The sequence below is a fragment of the Neofelis nebulosa genome, chromosome 5 (genome assembly GCF_028018385.1).
Source record: "Neofelis nebulosa isolate mNeoNeb1 chromosome 5, mNeoNeb1.pri, whole genome shotgun sequence".
NCBI lineage: Eukaryota > Metazoa > Chordata > Mammalia > Carnivora > Felidae > Neofelis > Neofelis nebulosa.
In genome coordinates this window covers 51693239-51715505 of record NC_080786.1, presented here as the reverse complement: position 1 = coordinate 51715505, position 22267 = coordinate 51693239, and the positions used below count along the sequence as shown (strand labels likewise).

Sequence of the window (22267 nt, the reverse complement as noted above, 5' to 3'; positions counted from 1 at the left end):
ATGGGTGTAAGGTTTCAATAATGCAAGATGATTAAGTTCTAGATATATGCTGTACAACATAGTTCCTATAATTAACAATATTGTATTGTGCACTTAAAAAATTGTTCAGAGGGAAGATCTCATGTTAAGTATTCTTACCACAAAAGCAAAACCAAAGACAATGGAGCACAAGAAAACTTTTAGAGGTGATAGATACGTCTATAACCTTGCCTGTGGTGATAGTTTCATGAAAGAGTGTATATGTATGTCCAAACTCATCAAGTCGTATACATTAAATAGGAGCAGCTTTTTGTGTACCAATTATACATTAATAATGATATTTTAAAAGTGTTTGACATTTAAAAAAACGTATAATTTGTACATGAAAAACTAATGTATTGAAAAACATTAAAGAAGATCAAAATAATTTAGGAGTTATCATATACTATGGATAGGAAAATTCAATACTGTATAAGTATTAATTCTCAAATTAACTGTAAATTTTATGCTCTTCCAATCAAAATCTATAGAGTTTTACATGGAAGTTACAATCTTATTTTCAAACTTATGTGGAAATTCAAAGGGCCAAGAATAGCCAATATAGTTTTGAAAGAGAAAATGATGAAGCAAGTTGCTCTACCAGATATAGTAATTAAGACAATGTGCCATTGGTATAAAGATGGACTGTATCTAAAAGAACAAAACACAGAACCCAGAAACAAAGCATTCCCCAGAAGGAAATGGCATACATTGATATGGCAGTGTGGATTACTAGAGAAGGGATGAATCCTATGAACGGTTCTCTGGCTATTGGTTGACAATATGGGGAAAGATAAAACATATCCTCATATATACAGAACAATCAATTCCTTGTACATTAAGGACTTAAATGAGAAATGCAAAAGTTTTAAAACTTTTAAGAGACAGTGAAGTAGAATATATTTATGGTCTCTGTGTAGGGAAGAATTTCTTTAAAAAGAAACAAAAAGCACAAAGCATATACAAACAGATTTATAATTTTGACCACATTAAAATCAAGATCTCAAAAGACATTTTAAAATATCATAAAGAGGGTGAAATTCAAACCACAAACCAAGAGGACATATTTGTGATACACATATCTAGAAAAGAACTCATATTAAAAATACATATAAAGAACTCTTCTGAATAATCTAAAAAAAAAAAAAGACAAATAGCCAAGTAGAAAAATCAGCAAAAAAAGAAAACACGAATAGGAATTTCACAAAAGAAAAATATAAATGCCCAATAAATATTAAAAGATGTTCAAATTCATTAGTAATCAAATAATTGAAATGTAAAACCAGGGTGAGAGATACAACTTCATACTCATCAGACGGCAAAAATTAAAAAGTCAAGCAGTGTTATCTGGTGGTAATGATGTAGAGCCAAGAACTCTCACCCGTTGTGAACGCAAATGTAAATCAAGACATTTTCCAGTGCAGTGGGAGGTTTGCATATCCTATGACCTAACGGTTCTACTGCTGAATATAAATGCAAGAGAAACACTTGCACACTTGCATCAAGAGACATGCATAAGGATGTCCAGAGCAGACTCTCTGTCACAGCCAAAACCGAACAAGTTAGGCACCCATCATTAAAGAAAGGATAAATCAAGTGAGACAAAGGTACACAATGGAATACTATACAGCTGTAAAAATTTAATCAACCACAACACCTTGGATGAATCACAAAAATAGAATGTTGAGTGAAAAACACTGAATCACAGAAGAATATATATTCCCAATTAATAATTTTAAAATGTGAAATATTTAGATAAACACATAGGTTATAAAACTATAAAGAAAGACAGAATGATACACAATTCAAACTGTGCATTATTTCTGGATGGAGACAAAGAGGGAAAATTGGGGAGGGGCACACGTTTTGACTACAGTTAATGTTTATTTCTTGAGCTGGATGGTGAGTACATGAGTGTTGATTTTGTTATCATCCCTTAAATTGTATTTCTTAAAATATACATTATATATACTCTTCTGTATATATTGTAAAACCCACAGTTTAAAAAAGACAAAAGAAACTCTACACCTAACAAATATGGCAAAAGTTGTGAAGATACATTTGACCGTTCACATTAGGGTTGTTCTGTGCCCGAGAAAAAAAAGGAAGTGTGACTGCAGTATATAAAATGCCAAACATCCTGCTAATTCTTTCAGGACAGTAGTGCCTATGTGAATATTCAGCAACTGGCACATAACAGATATTTAATACAGTTGGTGAAAGAAAGGAAGGAAAGAAGAGAAGGGAGAGAGAGAAGAGGGTCAAGAGAGAGAAGGAGAAAGGAAAGGGAAGGGGGTGGGGAGGGAAGAAGGCTGGCCACCCTGGATTTATGAATAATTGATTCTATGCAATAAGGAGATTCCCCATTGTTTGGAAAGAGTTTAGCCTTGTTTTGACTGAGAGAGAACTGTATTCTCTTGCAGAATTCAGCCCGTTGTGTCTTCAGGTTCCTAATGGCTGCACTGACAGTTATAGTACACCACTGAGACTTGCTTGTCAAACATTAACTACTATGCCATGTTATTATAGACTTTTTTTTCGGATAGAGTAATCACTACTACTTATGCAGAATGACAGAAGTTGCCTGATAGTATTTAATCTAATCCGAAAATATAAGAAATAGCCCAGCTCTGTAAGACGTAGAAAGAACGCAAAGGGAATTTTTTTTTTTTTTTTTTTTTTTTTTTTTTTTGTGAAACTCAGGACAGGAAGGGAAGCATTAAACACATAACTAAACTCTGACAGACTGTACCTTTTGCTTTGGTTTCATGAGAATTGGGGCAGCAGGTAAATAATTCAGTATGTTGACTGCATGCTTAAATCTGCGTTTTAAATATTAGTTTTTAAAGGTTGAATCAATATAACATAATATTCATAGCACATTTTAAACTATAAAAATAATGTTAAAAACAATAATTTGTGTACACGCCACACAGTTTTTAAAAAATTGAACACTGATGCAATCTTAATCCCTTCTGCTTTTTAAAAAAAAATTTTTATTCACATTTATTTATTTTTGAAAGACAGAATGAGACAGCATGAGAGGAAGAGGGGCAGAGAGAGGAGACACAGAACCTGAAGCAGGCTCCAGGCTCTGAGCAAGAATTCAGCACAGAGCCTGATGTGGGGCTCGAACCCACAAACCGTGAGATCTTAACCTGAGCTGAAGTTAGACACTCAACCGACAGCCACCCAGGCTCCCCTTATCCCTTCCGATTTTCATCACCCACGGGAAACAATGACTATCCTGAATTGTATTTATATTATTCCATGACTTTTGTTTATATATTCTTAACCACTAACTTCTTTGTTTTTACAGATTTTTAAACTTCATATAAAGGCAATAATGCTGCATTTTTTTCTACTATGACTTTGGTCTTTATCATTCAACACTCTGTTTCTGAGACTTGTCCACAATGATAGTGTAACGTGTCTATATCTTATTCATTTCCATTGTTTTTTTACAATCATATTGTATGGATATCACGACATGCATATTCATTTTTCCTATTGATTAATACTTACATTGTTTCCAGTTTCTTATTATGACATTATGAACTTTCTTGCGTATGTCTCCTGGTTCACATGTGCAAATTTCTTTGGGACTATATCTAGGACTGGAATACTGGGTGAGAGGGCATGCACATCTGCAACTTTGCTAGATAATCATTGTTTTCCTCAGTGGTTGGCTAATTTGCACCCCACCAGCACTGATTGAAAATTCCCATTGCCCCTTATCTTCACCTGTCATTTTTGCCATTCTTACAGATTAGTATTCATCAAGTTTTCTGATGTGCCAACTTATATCATACCTTTAAGTAACTGCAGATGTCATTTAGTCAGTATACAAACCATACGCTTAGATGTATGCCCATGATTTGAAGTTAGTGGCCCATGTCGAATGGAGCCCTGGCCTCATTTGGACATTTGTCAAAAAGCAGGACTTAAAAAGGAGAACAAGTCTGTTGTTTTCTCAATAAAGTGCTGATTGACAAATATGAGGAAAAAATCATGATGTTAGTGGTAGAAATGAAATATTATATTTGGCACTGTTGGGAAATCACCCAGGTTTTGTGGGTTTCTGACTTCATAACTACAAGATATTTGGATCAAAGTATACTTACTTTAGGTGACATATGAATTCATAATCCAAGGGAAAAAGCCTCATAAAAATAACTTAACATTAAATATGTCTTGCAAAAGAACCATTTAACTTGGCAAAATATTAATGAAATAAAACACATGGGTTAGATTTCCCTTATAATACACATAGGAATAAAATGTGCTCAACAAAATATGCTTTGGCTTTTGCCAAAGTAGAAACATCTGAAAATAACCTAAGAGATTTCCCTAAACCAAGGCATGTTTCTGGCTTTGTCCACCATTTAATTAAGTGTTGTTTTAATAATGAAGCACATTAGGGATGGGGGTTGTATCCAACCTACAAACCATTCTTTATGGGGTAGTAAAGAAATGGACAATAGTACCGACATAAAACAATGTTTAATTTCACGGTCTTACCTTTATAGCATATGTTTCATATCAGCCTTATTAGTTGTTTTCTGAAATCCCCTTTAGTTAAGAAAGTTAGCTGTTGTTTTGTCCTTGAAAATGTGGGTGGAAGTCTATTATGGCTCAAGGACAAAGGAGGTAGGTAAGATGTGTCCCTGGCAAGTGCAGTACTATTGTTTACAAAGAACCAAGTTATGTATGCTGGTAAATCATAAGTGGAATTCAGAAATTTTTCAAGGCAAGCTATTGATTTTTTTAGTGTCTTCACAATATAAACTCCTGAAACTTTAAAAACTCAGTTTGTAGAAATGATACAAAAATATCTGTAAATGCCATTTTAGTACAATCTCAGTGCATGTGTAGACAATTTATCTTATGAAACAACAATGCATTTTAGAGATTAAAACTTAACTGTGTTAGACTTCCACCCTCTTAATCTAGGTAAATCTGATCAGTCCGTCTACTGAGGACAATAAATTCTGGATAAAATATGTAAATTTAGGTATTTGGAGAAAAACTGTGTTTAGAGGCATTGAAAAGACAGAAAGATAATAAAGTATCCAGGTGTGAGCCAAGATGTGGAGGTACATACATGCACACACACACATTATATATATATACATACAACATAGTACACATCTATACAAATTACACTCTACAAAGAAGAACTAAGGAATAATATATGAGCATATAATTTCCAAGCTTACTGAGGAGAAAAGAGGAATAAAATATGCTCAATCAAAATAAGAGCAAGAAAAGAGAGAAAAAGAATCATAAAACAAATAGAACAAATAGAAAACAAATACTAAGATGACACATTTAAACCCAAATATAAGGGGCGCCTGGGTGGCTCAGTCGGTTAAGCGTCCGACTTCTGCTCAGGTCATGATCTCACGGTTCGTGAGTTCGAGCCCCGCGTCGGGCTCTGTGCTGACAGCTCAGAGCCTGGAGCCTGTTTCCGATTCTGTGTCTCCCTCTCTCTCTCTGACCCTCCCCCGTTCATGCTCTGTCTCTCTCTGTCTCAAAAGTAAATAAACGTTAAAAAAAAAATTAAAAAAAAAAAAACCCAAATATATAATTAGATGAAATGAACATGATGTAAATATTCTCATCAAAAGACAAAATGATCAGATTGAGGAGGGAAAGAGCCATATGATGTAAAAAGACATATCCAAAACATACGGGTAAGGAGAGGTTGAAATTAAAAGAGAGAAAGCCTATCTTATGACCCAGCAATTTCACTTCTGGTATACATCCTAGGCAACTGTGCACCAGGAAACTCCTACAAGGATGTTCCTTTTGTGTGTATTTAACAAACACTCATGTAGCACTTAACTACATTCCAGTCATGGTTCTAAGCACTTCACAAATATTACCTCAGGTAATCCTCATAACAACTCTAGGAAGTAGGTACAGTTAATACCCCTGCCTTGTAGATTAAAAAAAACAAAACAAAACAACAACAACAACAAAAGCCTGTATATAAAAAGGTTAAAATTGTTGCCCGAAGTCATGTGGCTAGTAAGTGGTAGGACTGGATATGAACCCAGGCAGCCCAGCCTGAGCGTGTTCTTTCAACCTCAACCCCACCATGTCTCTCAGTAAAATCCTTCTCAGCACCTACAACTTCATCAAACAAAAGAATGGATTCACAGAAAATGCTGTATTCACAGGATAAAATGCTAGCAGCCACAAAAAGATATATGAGTATATATTTATATACCTGTGGATAATGTATATATAAGTAGCTCTCAAAGCACCTTATTGTGAAATAAAATTTCTGAAAGAATTTGTATATGATTAGTATTATTTATTTCTTAAGTGTTTTGTAGAACATACCAATGAAACCATCTGGACCTTGAATTTTCTTCAGATGAATGTTTTTAGGTATGATTCCAATTTTGATTTTAAAAATTTATTTATTTTTATTCAAGTACAATGAAAATTTTTTTAAGTTTTTTTTGTTTTTTTTTTTGAGAGAGAGAGAGAGAGACAGAGAGTGAATGGGGGAGGGACAGAGAAAAGGGGAGACACAGAAGCTGAACTGTCAGCACAGAGCCCAACACGGGGCTTGAACTCACGAACTGTGAGATCATGACCTGAGCTGAAGTCGGACGCTTAACTGACTGAACCACCCAGGTGCCTGTCAAGTATAGTTAACATACAGTCTTATATTAGTTTCAGGTGTACAATAAAATGATTCAACAATTCTATACCTTACTCAGTGTTCATTGAGATAAGCATGATCTTTTTTAAAAATTTTTTTAAATGTTTATTTATTTTTTAAGAGAGAGAGAGAGAGAGAGAGCAAGCAGGAGAGGAGCAGAGAGAGAGACACAGAACTCAAAAAAGGCTCCAGCCTCTGAGCTGTCACCACAGAGCCCAATGCGGGGCTTGAGCTCAGGACCATGAGATCATGACCTGAGCCAAAGTCAATCGCTCAACTGACTGAGCCACCCAGGCACCCTGAGATAAATTCTTAATTTCCTTTATTTTACAGTCTTCTTGCTCCCCTCCCCTCTGACAACCATGTTTCTTCTCTGTATTTCAGTCTGTTTTTCTGCTTGTCTCTTTTTTCTTTTTTTTCTTTGTTTTGTTTCTTAAATTCCACATATGAGTAAAATTGTACGGTATTTGTCTTTACCTGACTGACTTATTTCACTTAGCATCATACTCTCTGGTGAACCTATGTTGTTATAAATGGCAATATTTTATTCATTTTTATGTCTGAGTAATATTCCATAGCATATATGTTATATATATTATTTATATATCTACATATTGTATATCATATCTTCTTTTTTCCATTCATCTGTAAATAGACACTTGAGGTGCTTTCATATCTTGGCTGTTGTAAATAACACTGAAATAAACATAGGGATGCACATATCTTTTCGAATTAGTGTTTTTGTATTCTTTGGGTAAATATCCAGCAGCGAAATTACTGGATCATATGGTAATTCTGTTTTCAATTTTTGAGGAATCTCAGCACTATTTTCCATAGTGGGTGCAACAATTTGAATTCCCACCAACAGTAGGATTCCTCTTTCTCCATATCCTCACTAACACTTGTTATTTCTTGTGTTTTTGATTTTAGGCAGTCTGACAGGTGTCACTATGGTTTTAATTTGCATCTTCCTGATGATTAATGATGTTGACAATTTTTTCACATGCTTCTTGGCCATCTGTGGTCTGTCCGTATGTTGAAGACATGTCTATTCAGGTTTGCCCATTTTTTAATAGGATGATTTGTTTTATTTTGGTCTTGAGTTGTATAAGTTCTTTATAAATTTTAGATACTAACTCTTTGTTGGATATATCATTTGCAAATATCTTTCCCATTCGGTATGTTGCCTTATTTTGTTTATGGTTTCCTTTACTGTGCAGAAGCTTTTTGTTTTGTGTAGTCCCAATAGTTTAATTTTGTTTTTGTTTCCCTTGCCAGAGGAAAGATAATCTAGAAAAGTGTTTCTATGGCTGATGTCAAAGAAATTACTGCATTTGTTTTCTTCTAAGAATTTTATGGTTTCAGCCTCTTATTTATTTATTTATTTTAAAATTTACATCCAAATTAGCATATAGTGAAACAATGATTTCAGGAGTACATTCCTTAATTACCCATTTAGCCCATCCCCCCCCCACAACCCCTGTAGCAACCCTCAGTTTGTTCTCCATATTTATGAGTCTCTTCTATTTTGTCTCCCTCTCTGTTTTTATATTATTTTTGTTTTCCTTCCCTTATGTTCATCTGTTTTGTCTCTTCAAGTCCTCATATGAGTGAAGTCATATGATTTTTGTCTTTCTCTGACTGACTAATTTCACTTAGCATAATACCCTCCAGTTCCATCCACATAGTTGCAAATGGCAAGATTTCATTCTTTCTGATTGCCAAGTAATACTCCATTGTATATATATACCACATCTTCTTTATCCATTCATCCATCGAGGGACATTTGGGCTCTTTCCATACTTTGGCTATTGTTGATAGTGCTGCTATAAACATGGGGTGCATGTGTCCCTTTTAAACAGCACACCTATATCCCTTGGATAAATGCCTAGTAGTGCAGTTGCTGGGTTGTAGGGTAGCTCTATTTTTAGTTTTTTGATGAACCTCCATACTGTTTTCCAGAGTGGCTGCACCAGCTTGCATTGCCACCAACAATGCAAAAGAGATCCTCTTTCTCTACATCCTCGCCAACATCTGTTGTTGCCTCAGTTATTAATGTTAGCCATTCTGACAGGTGTAAGGTGATATCTCATCTTGGTTTTGATTTGTATTTCCCTGATGATGAGTGATGTGGAGCATTTTTTCATGTGTCAGTTGGCCATCTGGATGTCTTCCTTCGAGAAGTGTCATTTCATGTCTTTTGCCCATTTCTTCACTGGATTATTTTTTTGGCTGTTGAGTTTGAGAAGTTCTTTATAGATTTTGAATACTGACCCTTTATCTGATGTATCATTTGCAACTATCTCCTCCCATTCTGTCAGTTGCCTTTTAGTTTTGCTGATTGTTTCCTTTGCTGTGCAGAAGCTTTTTATTTTGATGAGGTCCCAGTAGTTCATTTTTGCTTTTGTTTCCCTTGCCTCCAGAGACATGCTGAGTAAGAAGTTGCTGTGGGCAAGATCAAAGAGGTTTTTGCCTGCTTTCTCCTCAAGGATTTTGATGGCTTCCTGTCTTACATTTAGGTCTTTCATCCATTTTGAGTTTATTTTTGTGTATGGTGTAAGAAAGTGGTCCAGGTTCATTCTTCTGCATGTTGCTGTCCAGTTTGCCCAGCACCACTTGCTGAAAAGACTGTCTTTATTCCATAGGATATTGTTTCCTGCTTTGTCAAAGATTAGTTGGCCACACGTTTCTGGGTCCAATTCTGGGTTCTCTATTCTGTTCCATTGATCTGAGTGTCTGTTTTTGTGCAAGTACCATACTGTCTTGATGATTGTAGTTTTTTAATAGAGCTTGAAGTCTGGGATTGTAATGCCTCCTGCTTTGGTTTTCTTTTTCAAGATTGCTTTGGCTATTTGGGGTCTTTTCTGGTTCCATACAAATTTTGGGATTATTTGTTCTAGCTCTGTGAAGAATGCTCATGTTATTTTGATAGAGATTGCATTGAATATGTAGACGGCTTTGGGTGGTATCGACATTTTAACAATATTTGTTCTTCCTATCCAGGAGCATGGAATCTTTTTCCGTTTTTTTTGTGTCTTCTTCAATTTCTTTCATAAGCTTTCTATAGTTTTCAGTGTATAGATTTTTCACCTTTTTGGTTAGATTTATTCCTATGTATTTTATGGTTTTTGGTGCAATTGTAAATGGGATCGATTCCTTGATTTCTCTTTCTGTCACTTTATTGCTGGTGTATAGGAATGCAACCTATTTCTGTGCATTGATTTTATATCCTGCAACTTTGATGAATTCATGAATCAGTTCTAGCAGTTTTTTGGTGGCATCTTTTGGGTTTTCCATATAGAGTATCATTTCATGTGCAATGAGTGAAAGTTTGACCTCCTCCTGGCCGATTTGGATGCCTTTTATTTCTTTGTGTTGTCTGATTGCAGAGGCTAAGACTTCCAATACTATGTTGAATAACAGTGGCGAGAGTGGACATCCATGTCTTGTTCCTGACCTTTGGGGGAAAGCTGTCAGTTTTTCCCCATTGAGCATGATCTTAGCGTTGGGTTGTTCATATATGGCTTTTATGATCTCGAGGTATGCTACTCCTATCCCTACTTTCTTGAGGGTTTTTATCAAGAAAGGATGTTGTATTTTGTCAAATGCTTTCTCTGCATCTATTGAGAGGATCATATGGTTCTTGTCCTTTCTTTTATTGATGTGATGAATCACATTAATTGTTTTGCAGATATTGAACCATCCCTGCATCCCAGGTATAAATCCCACTTGGTCGTGGTGAATAATTTTTTTAACGTATTGTTGGATCCTGTTGGCTGATATCTTGTTGAGGATTTTTGTGTCCGTTTTCATCAGGGAAATTGGTCTATAGTTCCCCTTTTTATGGGGATCTCTGCCTGGTTTTGGAATCAAGGTAATGCTGGCTTCATAGAAAGAGTTTGAAGTTTTCCTTCCATTTCTACTTTTTGGAACAGCTTCAAGAGAATAGGTGTTAACTCTTCCTTAAACGTTTGGTAGAATTCCCCTGGAAAGCCATCTGGCCCTGGACTCTTGTTTTTTGGCAGATTTTTGATTACTAATTCAATTTCCTTACTGGTTATGGGTCTGTTCAAATTTTCTATTTCTTCCTGTTTCACTTTTGGTAGTGTATATGTTTCTAGGAATTTGTCCATTTCTTCCAGATTACCCATCAGGTCTCATATTTAGATCTTTAATCCATTTTGAGTTTATTTTTGTGTATGGTGTAAGAAAGTCCAGTTTCATTCTATAATTCTATAATAAGTAAATAAATATAAGGCTGTTCTGGTTATCTATTTTTTCTTGGATGAGTGTTGACAGCTTTTGTCCTTCAAAGAATTTATTAATTTCATCTAAGTCATCAGATTTATTGATATAAAATTTCCATAATATTTCCTTATTCTTCTTTTAATATAGCTGTAGAATCTGTAGTAATGTCAACTTTCTTATCTGTGATATTGGTAATTTGTGTCTTCTCTCTGTTTTTCCAATCAGTCGTGTTAGAGTTTTTCAGCAAAAGGATATGCCCCCTTCTTCTTTACCGGTATGGGGAAATTAAAAAAAAATGTCACCAACATAGCAAGAAAATAATTATATCTCAGCCAAGTGTATTTCTTTGCTATCCATCTCTTTATTTCTGCATCATAATTCTTTTCAATTATATAATTATTATTTTATTGATGCTTTTATAAAGGAAGTCTTCAATCATGAAATTTTTATTGAATCCCTCCTTTGTGCCAGATAGTAGCCTAGTAGCCTACTGCTGGAGTCCTCAGATGAATTAAAACCTAGTCCCTGTGTAGTCCCAGTGTGGCTGGAGCAGGGCAACCAAAATCAAGAGTGGTATGAGATGAATTTGAAGGCATGGAGGGAGAAGGGGGAAGCTTTGTTATATAGGGCTTTGCTGATCTTGAAAGGACTTTGGCTCTGACTCAGGGTGAGATGGAGAGTCATTTCATTGCAGAGAATTGGGCAGAAGGGAGTCAGTTCTGTCTTGTATCTTTATAGGATTATCTGGATATTCTGCTAAGACCATATTGTAACAAGGCAAGGGCAAAATCCAGGAAGCTATTGCAATAATCTAAGCGAGACATGAGATGATAATGTTCTGATCACTGTAGTAGTGGTAGCGAAGATTGTGAAAGGTGATGGGTTCCTAGATACATTCTGAAGGTACTGACCCCACTGCACAGGGTTGTGTGTACATGAGTGGTGGAAGCAAAGCTGGAGGGGGGTGGGGGCCACATTACAAACTCCTTTGTGTGCCAAGCCATGAGGTTTATATGTCATCCTCAGGCAATGGGATGCCACTTATTAATTTTAAGCAAAAGAGTTACATATCATACTTTATTCTAGAAAGCTGATTTGATGGCAGAGTTGAAAGGGCTGTTATGGAGGTAGTGAGACCTGCTACGAGACTCCTGTCAATATCCAGACAGGAGAGAATGAAGACTTTAACATAAACAATAGGTATCTAGCTATCACAATGGAGAGAGGGAGTAGTTATGTATTAGTTTTCTATTGCTATGTGACAAACTACCATGAACTAAATGGCTTAAAATGACACATATTTATTAGTCCACATTTTCTATGGGTTTGGAGTCCAGGTAGGCTTAGGTGGGTCCTCTGCTCAGGGTGTCCCAAGACACTTAATCAAGGTGTTAGTTGGACGTGTTCCCATCTGAAGGCTTAACTGAGGAAAGAGTCCTCTTCTAACTTCATTCTGGTTGTTTTAAGAATTAATTTCCTTGTGTTTGTAGGACTGAGGGCCCTGCTTCATGCTGGTTATTGGTTGGAGGCCACCTTAAGCTCCTAGAGGCCACCCATAGTTCCTTGTCATGTGGGCTTTCTCAAAATGACCAATTTTTTCATCAAACCAGCAAGGAGAATCTTTAGAATGAGTCTGTCAGCAAGATGGAATCATATAACATATGGTAATCGCAGGAGTGACAGTCCATCATCTGCGTCATATGCTATTTGTTAGAAGCAAGTCACAAGTCCCACCCATACTGAAGAGTAGAAAACTCCAAGTTCTAAAGACTAGAAAATGGATCATTGAGGGTAATCTTAGGATGTATCCACTATAGACCATGCAGAATGCTGAGGACATGGAATGGACAAAATCTAAGATCATTGGCTGTGAGCGGGAAAAGAAAAGAGAAATAAAGGATAATGCACAGCCTTCTAGTTTGTGTGCTTGGTGGATTGTGAGGGCCCTTCACCAAGATAAGAAACAGAAGGAGGAGTTAGTTTAGGAGAATAATGAATTCTCTCAAATATGAGGGCAAAGACATTACTTTTACTACCATTTTTTAATCAAATTATTCTCTATTAAAATGAATCAAACTCAATAAACCTTAGCCACAGGTCTTGATTTCCCTGTTCAAAACAAAACAAAACAAAACAAAACAAAACAAAACACCCACTTGATTCTCACAGTCCAAGCCACATGCTATGTTACTGAGCCAATAGGGAGTTTCTGAATATATCTGGGTTTTTCTGTGCCTATAATGAACTCTTGCAAAGCTGGGAGGCTGAACACAGAAATGGTGTATCTGAAGGAGTGTCACTGATTTCAGGTAGAAAATCTATTTTTAGAAAATGAAATCATCTAAAAATTCTGTGTTTATATGTAATTTGCCCACTTAAATCTGCTTTAAAATGTATATATTTCTTGTAAAGGAAGCATCTTAATACAACTTTGTGGTTAGAGAGAATGTTGTTTATTTCAAGCTTACCAAAGGGTTTAGGGACTGTGCAGAAACAGAAGGGGGGAACAATAAAGATAAAGCCATGTTCTGTGCAACTGATTACTCAGAGGAATTAATAAAATTCCACATAGATGGATGGATTCCGTGATCAGGTTTATTGAGTTCAAACAGTATGTAGCTAGAAACTACCAGACAAGTCTAGGTGGTTTAAGTGGAAGTATTTGGGGGAAGTGAACATGTTGTTGGTTAAAAGAATCAATTTAGGAAGTCACACTTTAGGTATACAGAATGACTACATTCGTTTCTAGGTCTTTCCTGCCTCACTGACTGTCCATGAAAGCCTGTGATTGTTATTGAAGGGGCTCATTTGTCATAGTTGGTTCCTAATACATCTCCTAGTGCATCTTCCTTTGCAAGGAGCTGCACTGTGAGGACCCAGAAGAACCTTCTCACAACCCGGGGTTTGGCTAATTTAGCCAACCAGAACTTTTTCAATGGCAAATGGCAGAAAACCCAATGTAAAATCACTTAAGCTATTAAGCACTTGGTCCACAGTGAAGGGTGGATCTTGTCAACCCTTCAGGGGCAGCTGGTTTAATTGGCCTAAACAAAGTCACTAGGATTTTGTTTCTTGGTGGCCATGTGGCAAGGGCAACCAGACCTTCTATCTTCTTGTCATCAAATCTAGCAGGAAAGACTCTGTCCCCTCAATGCCAAACATTCATCTTTCTCATGACTCTCGCTGGCCTGGAAGGGGTCACACCTCATTCTCTGAGTCAATCACTATGGTCAGGAGAATGTCATCTCTCTGATTGGCTAAGACCAACATGTTTTATCTGAGTGAGCTCTGCCCAAAGAATGTTGCTTCCCAAGGGAAATTTGGGTACAGTTTTTACCAGATAAGTGGGTGTTGGGTGGTAAACACAGGACAAAGTCCTCTTCGCCCCAGAAGTGTGCCTATTAATTGAGCCAGAAATTTGTGTACATAGCAGCACAATTGCCAATGACATAGAAATATCAATATTTCCAGATATGTACCTTACACCTTATTCTTCCCCACACATTCATACACTTGGTTTGACTGAAAGCTAGTTAGAAGAGGTTCCGAAATATTCTGTTGCTTTATGTGTAGGCAAAACCTCAGATCAATAAGGGGAGAAAGCCCATGTCATATACATAAAAGGGGAGAGGATAGCCTCCAGATATAACAATCCACTGGGTACCACCAATTAATTTATGCATTAGAGGTTTGGACAGCATTCTCCTTAAAAGAGAGAGAGATGTAAGACTGCTCATAAGGGATCCCCAGTGTATTAGGCCTGAGAAGAGGAGTTCTATATTTGGATGGCAAAAGGAAGTGAATTAGCAACTTGGATTGGCGCAAGAAAGAGCAGTGCTGGCCTGGAGAAATCCCCAGTGGTACTTGGGATGCTTCGTTCAGTTGTTCAGTGTTTCACTAGCAATACCAATAGCATAGTTAGACTTTGTTCCTTTAGACAAGCCATTTTGTTTCTCTTGTGGTATTTTCTTCCATCGTCTTTGGTTTAAATACTATCTCATTCCACTACTTCCCTCTTTCCATTCCACACCAAGCCTTTCACTGATGCCTGCCTGATAAAAGGCTCTACATCTGATATTAACCTAAAACTTCCTTGATTCCTTAAAGTGAGTTATTCATTAACGGAAGCTAAGTTACTGGTTGTTAGGCAAATCTTCTAAAACTCTCTCTCAAACTACCGATCTGCTCAGAGAAGCTCCTATAAACCTACTGTAGAAATAGGTGAAGCTTTGTGCCAATTGTTAGCTCTAAGCAGAAGGCTGGGAGAAAGAGAGGAGAAGTTACTCATTTGCCCGATTCCACACGGTGAGTCCAGGGGAGGGAATCAAGTGTACAGCCGGCCTGACAAGCAGCGCAGGGAAGCACGGTGCCTGCCAGCAGGACAGGACAGGACAGGAAGGGGCAGGGGCTCCCGGGCTGCCTCTGAGCATGGTCATGGGTTCCAGCCGAATTACTCTAAAGATCAAGCATTCTGCCTTCTATTTCCTATGATGGCCAGAGTTTCCTGTGCTAAGAGGTATGGCTATCTTTTCCCCTGTCCTTTTGTTCAGCAAAAACAAAAGCTAATTAAAGTAAATGTCAGCAGCTGCAGTGATGAAGGAGTGGGCTGCGGGAGTGGGGCAGAGAAACTTCCAGGGGCTGGCTGATTATGCAGATAAAGCACATTTGGGAGTTGTGTGTCTAGCCCTGTATGCATGCTTTTCGGTTATTAGGGTAAAAAAGCCACCTCTCTGTGGGTTATTAAAACATGTCTCTAGGCCTCAGGAGCAGAAATTTGTGCTTCTAGATTCATAGTATGTGCATTTTTGTTTATTCCTTAACTGTCTGGGCTCATTTCTATTTCACACTTTTGTTTACCTCAAGAAACATCTTACAACCAGCAAAGAAGCTGGCCCTGCCTATGGTTTTCAAAGAAAATTCAAGCATCTTTCCAGTCAGTGGGTTGAGCAGTCACCATTACTGTTTATTGTTGCTGTCATTTTTTCCTTTGATATTTATTTTAGTTATCTTATAAATCATAATTGAATCTAACTACTTTTTTGTTCTTCTAAATACATATTTAAATTGCTATAGTAACCAACCATTGGATTCCATGACATTTTAAATTGAAGCATGTATGTTTTCAATTTAAGGAATAGAAAAAATACTTAGACATTATTTGAATTGGTCAATGCAGGTGTTTAGTATATGGAATTTAAATGTAAATAAAGACACATTTAACAGTGAATTTTCTTTGTAATTTGAGAGTTTGGGTATGTTTTCTGGGAAAAAAACCCTACAAAATTGGAATTAAAAATTTTAGCAAGATTTATATTAACTACTCATATTTATATTTATATAATATTTATTCAATTTATACAAAGATTTATATCAATTAGGAAAATATGACCTGCAAAGTCAAAATTTACGAAAATGGATACACTATGAAGTCATTATTACAGATCGCAAATTATTGGTTTAGAAAGTTTGTTAGACTTGAAGATGTTTCCCTCATTTCCAATGAAAGAAAGTATTTCCTATTTGTGCTTCAATAAGTTGCGATATGTATTCAAAATAAAATATGTTTTTTGAACTGTTGCCTAAATAAGTCACCAAGCCTATTTTTGTATGTGCTTATGATAATTAGCCCGCTACAAACTTAGTATGAATTCTAGAAAAAGACCAAGGACTGAGTCCTTTAGCATCGTTTGGAACAACCCAGCCTCAGAGGTTTTCAGTAGAAGTGAATGTAGCAAGATGTCATGGCAGAGGAAACCGAGAGACGCACAGGGAACAATAGACATCTTGTGGGAAGGGCTGAAATGTATGCGGCCAATTCCCATGGGAACGCCTGTAGTTCTTTCACACTGTGTGAAAAAGATGCTCCTTGAAAAGAATCTTTAATCCTTTCTTTCAAAGGAAAATCTATCCGAGAACTTTATTTAAATTTTCTAGAACCCAAATGGGTCTAACCAAGTCAGTGGGCATTTATAATACAGGTGAATAAAATGAGAAAATTTTGATGCGCAGTAGTGTTATCCAAAGCATAACGTAAATAAATGTTGTTATTCTAGAATTTTCTAACGTGAAGAAACCAGGGAATACTCTAACCCGAAGTTGGAAGCTAGAGGCTAATTTTCACAGAATAAATTGGCTTCCTGAGTTAATTATGTTTATTGAAACCTCCCAAAGAGCTTCAATTTTTTCCACAGGTGGTATCCCGATAGTGGGTCAATTAAGTCCACTGGTTCATATGTATTTTTATTTAATAGATCTACCGGTGCATAGCAGAATAAACCAGCAATGTTTTATTAGTGCCCATTGAGTGCAGGTCACCTTGAAGAGTCCTAAAGAACTTTTCCCTCTGGTGCCTTAGAGGGAATTATACACTCCATCCATGCCAATAAATGTGGGAGTGAGCACTACACTTACGTAGGAAACTCAAGTATTTGGATTACCCAGCCACAAAAAGTCTGAGATACGTTGTATTTTAGTCCATTTCCACTCTGTAAAAAATTCATTTACTGTTTAGCCATGGTTGAGGGGGTAAGGCTGTCTCTCCAGGGAACAAATTTGCCAAAAAACTAATATGGACACATTCAAGATAGTGTATAAACTACCCAGATTTAGGTTGGGGGGAGAGTACAATTAGGCTATAAATATGACCCAAATGGAAAAAGGACTTTATAAAAAATCTTTAACATGTGAACTCAGTGTTGGATAGCAGTACAGCAGTATATTAGCTCTTAGAAGGGATGGCATAGGGACATAGTACAGGAAAATGACCTATAAGAATAATGACATTATTAGGGATATGATTGCTGTTACTTCTTGTGTGGTTGTTATATGCTAGGTTCTGTGGTGAATGCTTTACATAATCTCATAAAACCTCCCAACAACCCATATCACAATCCTCAGGTGCAAATAAGGAACCTGAGGCTCTAGGAATTAATTGATCGACCCCAGTAATGATACAGCTGAATCCAGTTGTGTTTGCGTGCCCACACTCTTAACCACTCTGCTTTTCTTACTGGGTTTCTATAAAATGTCCAAATCTGGACACTACATTCCTTTAAAAATGGAAGAAAATTGGATAAAACCTAGCGATAAGAGCCATTAATAAGGAATGGAGAATGAAGAAGAGGGAAGCCTAACGAGATACAGTCTGTTCCTTTAAAAGAGAAGACTGCATCACTATCTGTAAGCCAGAAAATTACCAGTGAAAGGCTACACCTGCTCATGGGTGCCTGGCTTCTCCATTTTTATAAAGAAAACTCTTAAAGAGAATTCTCCATATGTGGATGGCATAAAAGTGTGATTGACCACCAAATGTCTAGAATGATTTACAAGGTCATTCCCCTGGGGCATATGACCTGGTTCAATGGTAGTGTGTGACCCCTCTGACCACATGCCTTTGTGGGGTAGCACTCACGGGAGTCACATCTTTGTGACCACACGGATGAATTTGTCTGCCGCACAGCTTCCTGTACGTTTTGCCAGCAAAGAGGTGATTTGATGGGCAGAAGACCCTCAATAAGGACAGATACGTTGGGAGTAGAGAATAATACAATTTAAAAGCATGTTTTTTAATGCACCATTAAGCATTGAAACCATTAAGTGTTGAGAGTTTCAGTACCTTTTCCTCCTCTGGAGTGTCAGCAAGATAAACATATTCTCTGAGTGTCGCTGCAATATTTAAAGTACAAATCTGACTTAAAGGGCAAATCCAAGTGGATTTTTATGAACCTCCCAGCAAATAGAGTGGAAAAGAAGGTATGCATTTTTGTTTAGTAGTTTGTTCCTTTTAGCAACTTTCTCCATCCTTAAGTTTTCAACAATATTAATCTAGAGGCAGAACAAGAGGATCAGTGCTTTAGGAGCTGGGACTCTTAGTGGACAAATGCTCTGTGTTTCAAATTCTGGGTGTGAAATCTTGAGAGGGAGGGAGGTGTTCATTAAGCCGCAGTCCTCTCTTCCCCAGGCTTTGTGAAATGGCTCCCAATAGTCATTCCATTCACCTGTTTGAGTTTCTGCTGAAACTGTTTCCTGCGTGGCTTTCTCTCCCCAGCACCTCCCACCCCCTCCCCATTCTTCCCAGGGAAAGTATAGATTTTCACGAACACAGGGAGTTTTGTTTTCTCTGTTAGAAACAACTCTACTTTACTGGAGCAGGCTTTCTGTTTCACCCCAGGAAACAGAGCATTTCACTCAGAGGCGACTCTGCACTGGGTGAGGTGCAGCCTGTCACCTGACCAGCTCTGGAGCTGCCAGTGGCATCAGGCTGCATTCCTTGAATTCTTCACCCAGCACTACCGCCACCGCAATGAACAACTTCAGGTTCACTGAGCTGAGGGGATTCCATCTGCTGTGCCCTCGGAGTCCGCTGCCCGAGTCTCACGCCCAGGCTCAAAACCTATAGCTGAGTAACAGCAAGCTGCCTGCCTTTGAGGATAGCACGCAGGTAAAGCCAGTTTGTGGGGACAGCTGGGACTCCCTGAAATGTGTCACCCTTGGTGCATAATCATTTTTTTGTGTGGTGTCTGCTTCTCTTTACAGAAACTTGACTTACCAACCAATATCTGCTTAAAAATATATATTACAAATAATGAGAAAGTGGGCTCCAATTTAGGATCCCTTAAAGATTAAGGGCAGAAATTAGGAGAGCAAAAGCTGGGAGTAAGAGGAATTTTATAAGCCAGTTTTTGTAATTCAAAAAGTACGAGATTTGGAGGCTGACCTACTTGGTGTGAATCTTGGCTCTGTGTGTAACCTTTGGCACGATATCTCACCAGTCCTGTTTCCTCTTTGGTAATAATATCTACCTGCAGGGTTGATGGGAGAACTGAGAAGAAAGTATCTGGCAAAGAGCTTGGTGCATAGAAAGCATCTGAGGTGCACACATATGTGCATTTGTGTATGTATGTGTGTGCTTCTGTGTGTTTGGTGGACACGTGTATACAGGCATACAGGTCACAGGACTGTGGCGTTCATGAGGGCAGGGAATTTCTCAGAGGATGAGGTTGAATTTGATCTGTCGCTGACCTTCTCTGCTGTAGCAGAGAGATCAACAGGAGAAAGAAGCCAGACACCTGAGCAAAACACTGACCAGAGCTGCTGAAAAATAAATTACATGCCTTGCTGATCCTTAGGCAGGAAGGGGGCAGTATAGTATACCATGTGGGGTGCTCTTTAAATGAAGACTGATGGAAGGGAGGCAGTTTAATAGTTATCACACATGGTCATGTACGCAACTGACAGGGCTTTGTTCTGGGAGATCAACTGCCTTCGGTTCTGACTCTGCAACTTATTACTCCCTGGGTGTTCCTGGGCTGGTTGCTTTCCTCTCTGAACATCAGTTTCTCATCACATGGAATCGTCGTGAGAATTAAGTGACTCAGTCCTTACGAAACACTCATAGTAGTGCCTGCCACATGGTAAACACCTGCTAAACATTAGCTGTTGGTGTCATTATTTGACAAGAGGCTCTTTCATGTGTTTTAGCTTTGATCTGCAAAACAACCTGGTGAGATAGACTAGGCATGTATTAGCCCCATTGTGCAGATGAAGAAATTGAGGCTCAGAGAAGGGAAAAGCACGAACCAAAGGTCCAACAACCAGAGTGACCAGGCTAGGACTTGAATCTCAGTCTGCAGACAAGCGGCTGACTTAGTATGTACATGGGACATGTACATTGAATGAAATCTATCCTAAAAATGTCTAGCCCAAACACCATTTCTTTCACAAAGTCATTCCTCATCATCTTTCCCTAGGAGAGATCTCTCTCTCCCTTGTACTTCCCCAAACTTCCTTTATAGTATACAAGAGACTTTTCTCTGGGTCATCCTTGTATTGTAAAATGTTTGGTGTAAGTTTCACCTCTCCCTACCCCACCTTTTAATGTGTAAAATTTCTCACGGATGGCAGTGTTTTGAACAATAATGTTTTGCACATGATGGACACTCAATAGTGATAGCATGAATGTAGGACTTCATACCAGGTGTCATTGTAAGTGTGGAGAGTAAAGAACGAGCCTAGGGATGCCTGGGTGGCTCATTTGGTTGAGCTCAACAGGACTCTTATTTTCGGCTCAGGTCACAGTCTCACGGTTTGTGGATTTGAGCCCTGTGTCAGGCTCTGCACTGACAGTGCAGAGCCTGCTTGGGATTCTCTTTCTCTCCTTCTCTCTCTGCCCCCCCCCCACTTGCTCTCTCTCTCAAAATAAATAAAGGAAAAAGGAGCCCAGGAAAAACCGGGGGTGCTCCCCTCCACCAGCATGTATTTCTGTCCTCCTCAGAGCTCCAGCTGTGATACATTTGGGACAGCTGAATGTGCTTCAGGAGCAGCCAGATATTGACCAAGAAGCTGACTGGTCAAGGTGAAATCATATCCAGTGTCCGTCTAATATCTTATATTTCTGAATATTATTTCACTGAGACCCTGTCACTGTAAATGTCTGAGGCTACGGGGAGAATGCATGAAGGGGAAAATTCTGTCCTAAGGGGAACATGACGTCCTAATTTTCCCTGTAGATATTGTAACTCGCCCTTCCATATTTGCCAGGGCGCATCCTACCTTGTAGGGCTCTCTGCTCTCTCTCCACCCCATGGAATTCTCCCCCTCATCCCCAACTCTCCTGCTTTTCTCTTCCTCTAAGCTTCTGTTCCTTGTGACTCGCCTGCTGTCTGGTAGGCCTAAAGCCCAGGGCGTAGAAGGGCAAGGGTGCAGGGTCAGTGTAGGAGGAAAGAGAAATTCATTTTCATGCTTTATGACTCTACCCGTATCTTCATCCTCAAATGTTAATAATGCTCTGAGGGTCTTTACTTATAACAGTAGCCTCACATGGAGCCTTACGTGGAACCAGCATACTATAGTGGTTATGAACTTGGGGGTCGCACTGGAATCTCTGGATCCAAATCCTAGCTGTACAGTTTACTGGCTGTGTGGCTTGGGCAAGTTATCTAATGCCTTGGTTCCTCACCATTAAAATGGGAATGAAATATCCTCATATAGTTATTATGAAGGTTAAATGAGTTAATGTTTACAAAGCATCTAGAACAGCACCTGGCATACAGACAAGCATGTATAAGTATTGGGTATGATTTTTCTGAAGCTGGTGAGCAACACAAAAGTCACACGTAGGCAATACTACCCTCCACTTCCCTTCAATGTCCTACAAACTGCACTGAGTGCCTGATGAAGGATTTGGCTTGCGTTTAGAGACCATATTGCATGGAGAGTGTGTATCTTTAACCTTTAAAATTGCATTCAGCACACAGAGGTGCCCACACAGTGGGAGCTCAGAGGGGAGGTTTAAGATCACCCGAGGAAGCAGCAGACTCCCCT

The 22267-nt window shown here is 38.2% G+C and overlaps 1 protein-coding gene and 1 long non-coding RNA gene across 11 annotated transcripts in view; one reads left to right on the top strand and one right to left on the bottom strand.

The window, feature by feature from the left end:
• LOC131512078 (uncharacterized) overlaps window positions 1–22267 on the bottom strand; it is a 28338-nt gene that overhangs the window by 4935 nt on the left and 1136 nt on the right. The gene's annotated exons all lie outside the window — the stretch shown is intronic.
• VEPH1 (ventricular zone expressed PH domain containing 1) overlaps window positions 15133–22267 on the top strand; it is a 257721-nt gene continuing 250586 nt past the window's right edge. For 5 of the 10 annotated variants that reach the window (XM_058730317.1, XM_058730315.1, XM_058730318.1 and 2 more), the window contains exon 1: window positions 15288–15461. The gene's annotated coding sequence lies outside the window, so the exon portion shown is untranslated. Of the gene's footprint in view, window positions 15251–15285; window positions 15462–22267 lie in introns of those variants that run through there. The other 5 variants (XM_058730313.1, XM_058730320.1, XM_058730314.1 and 2 more) reach the window with 4 other exon arrangements.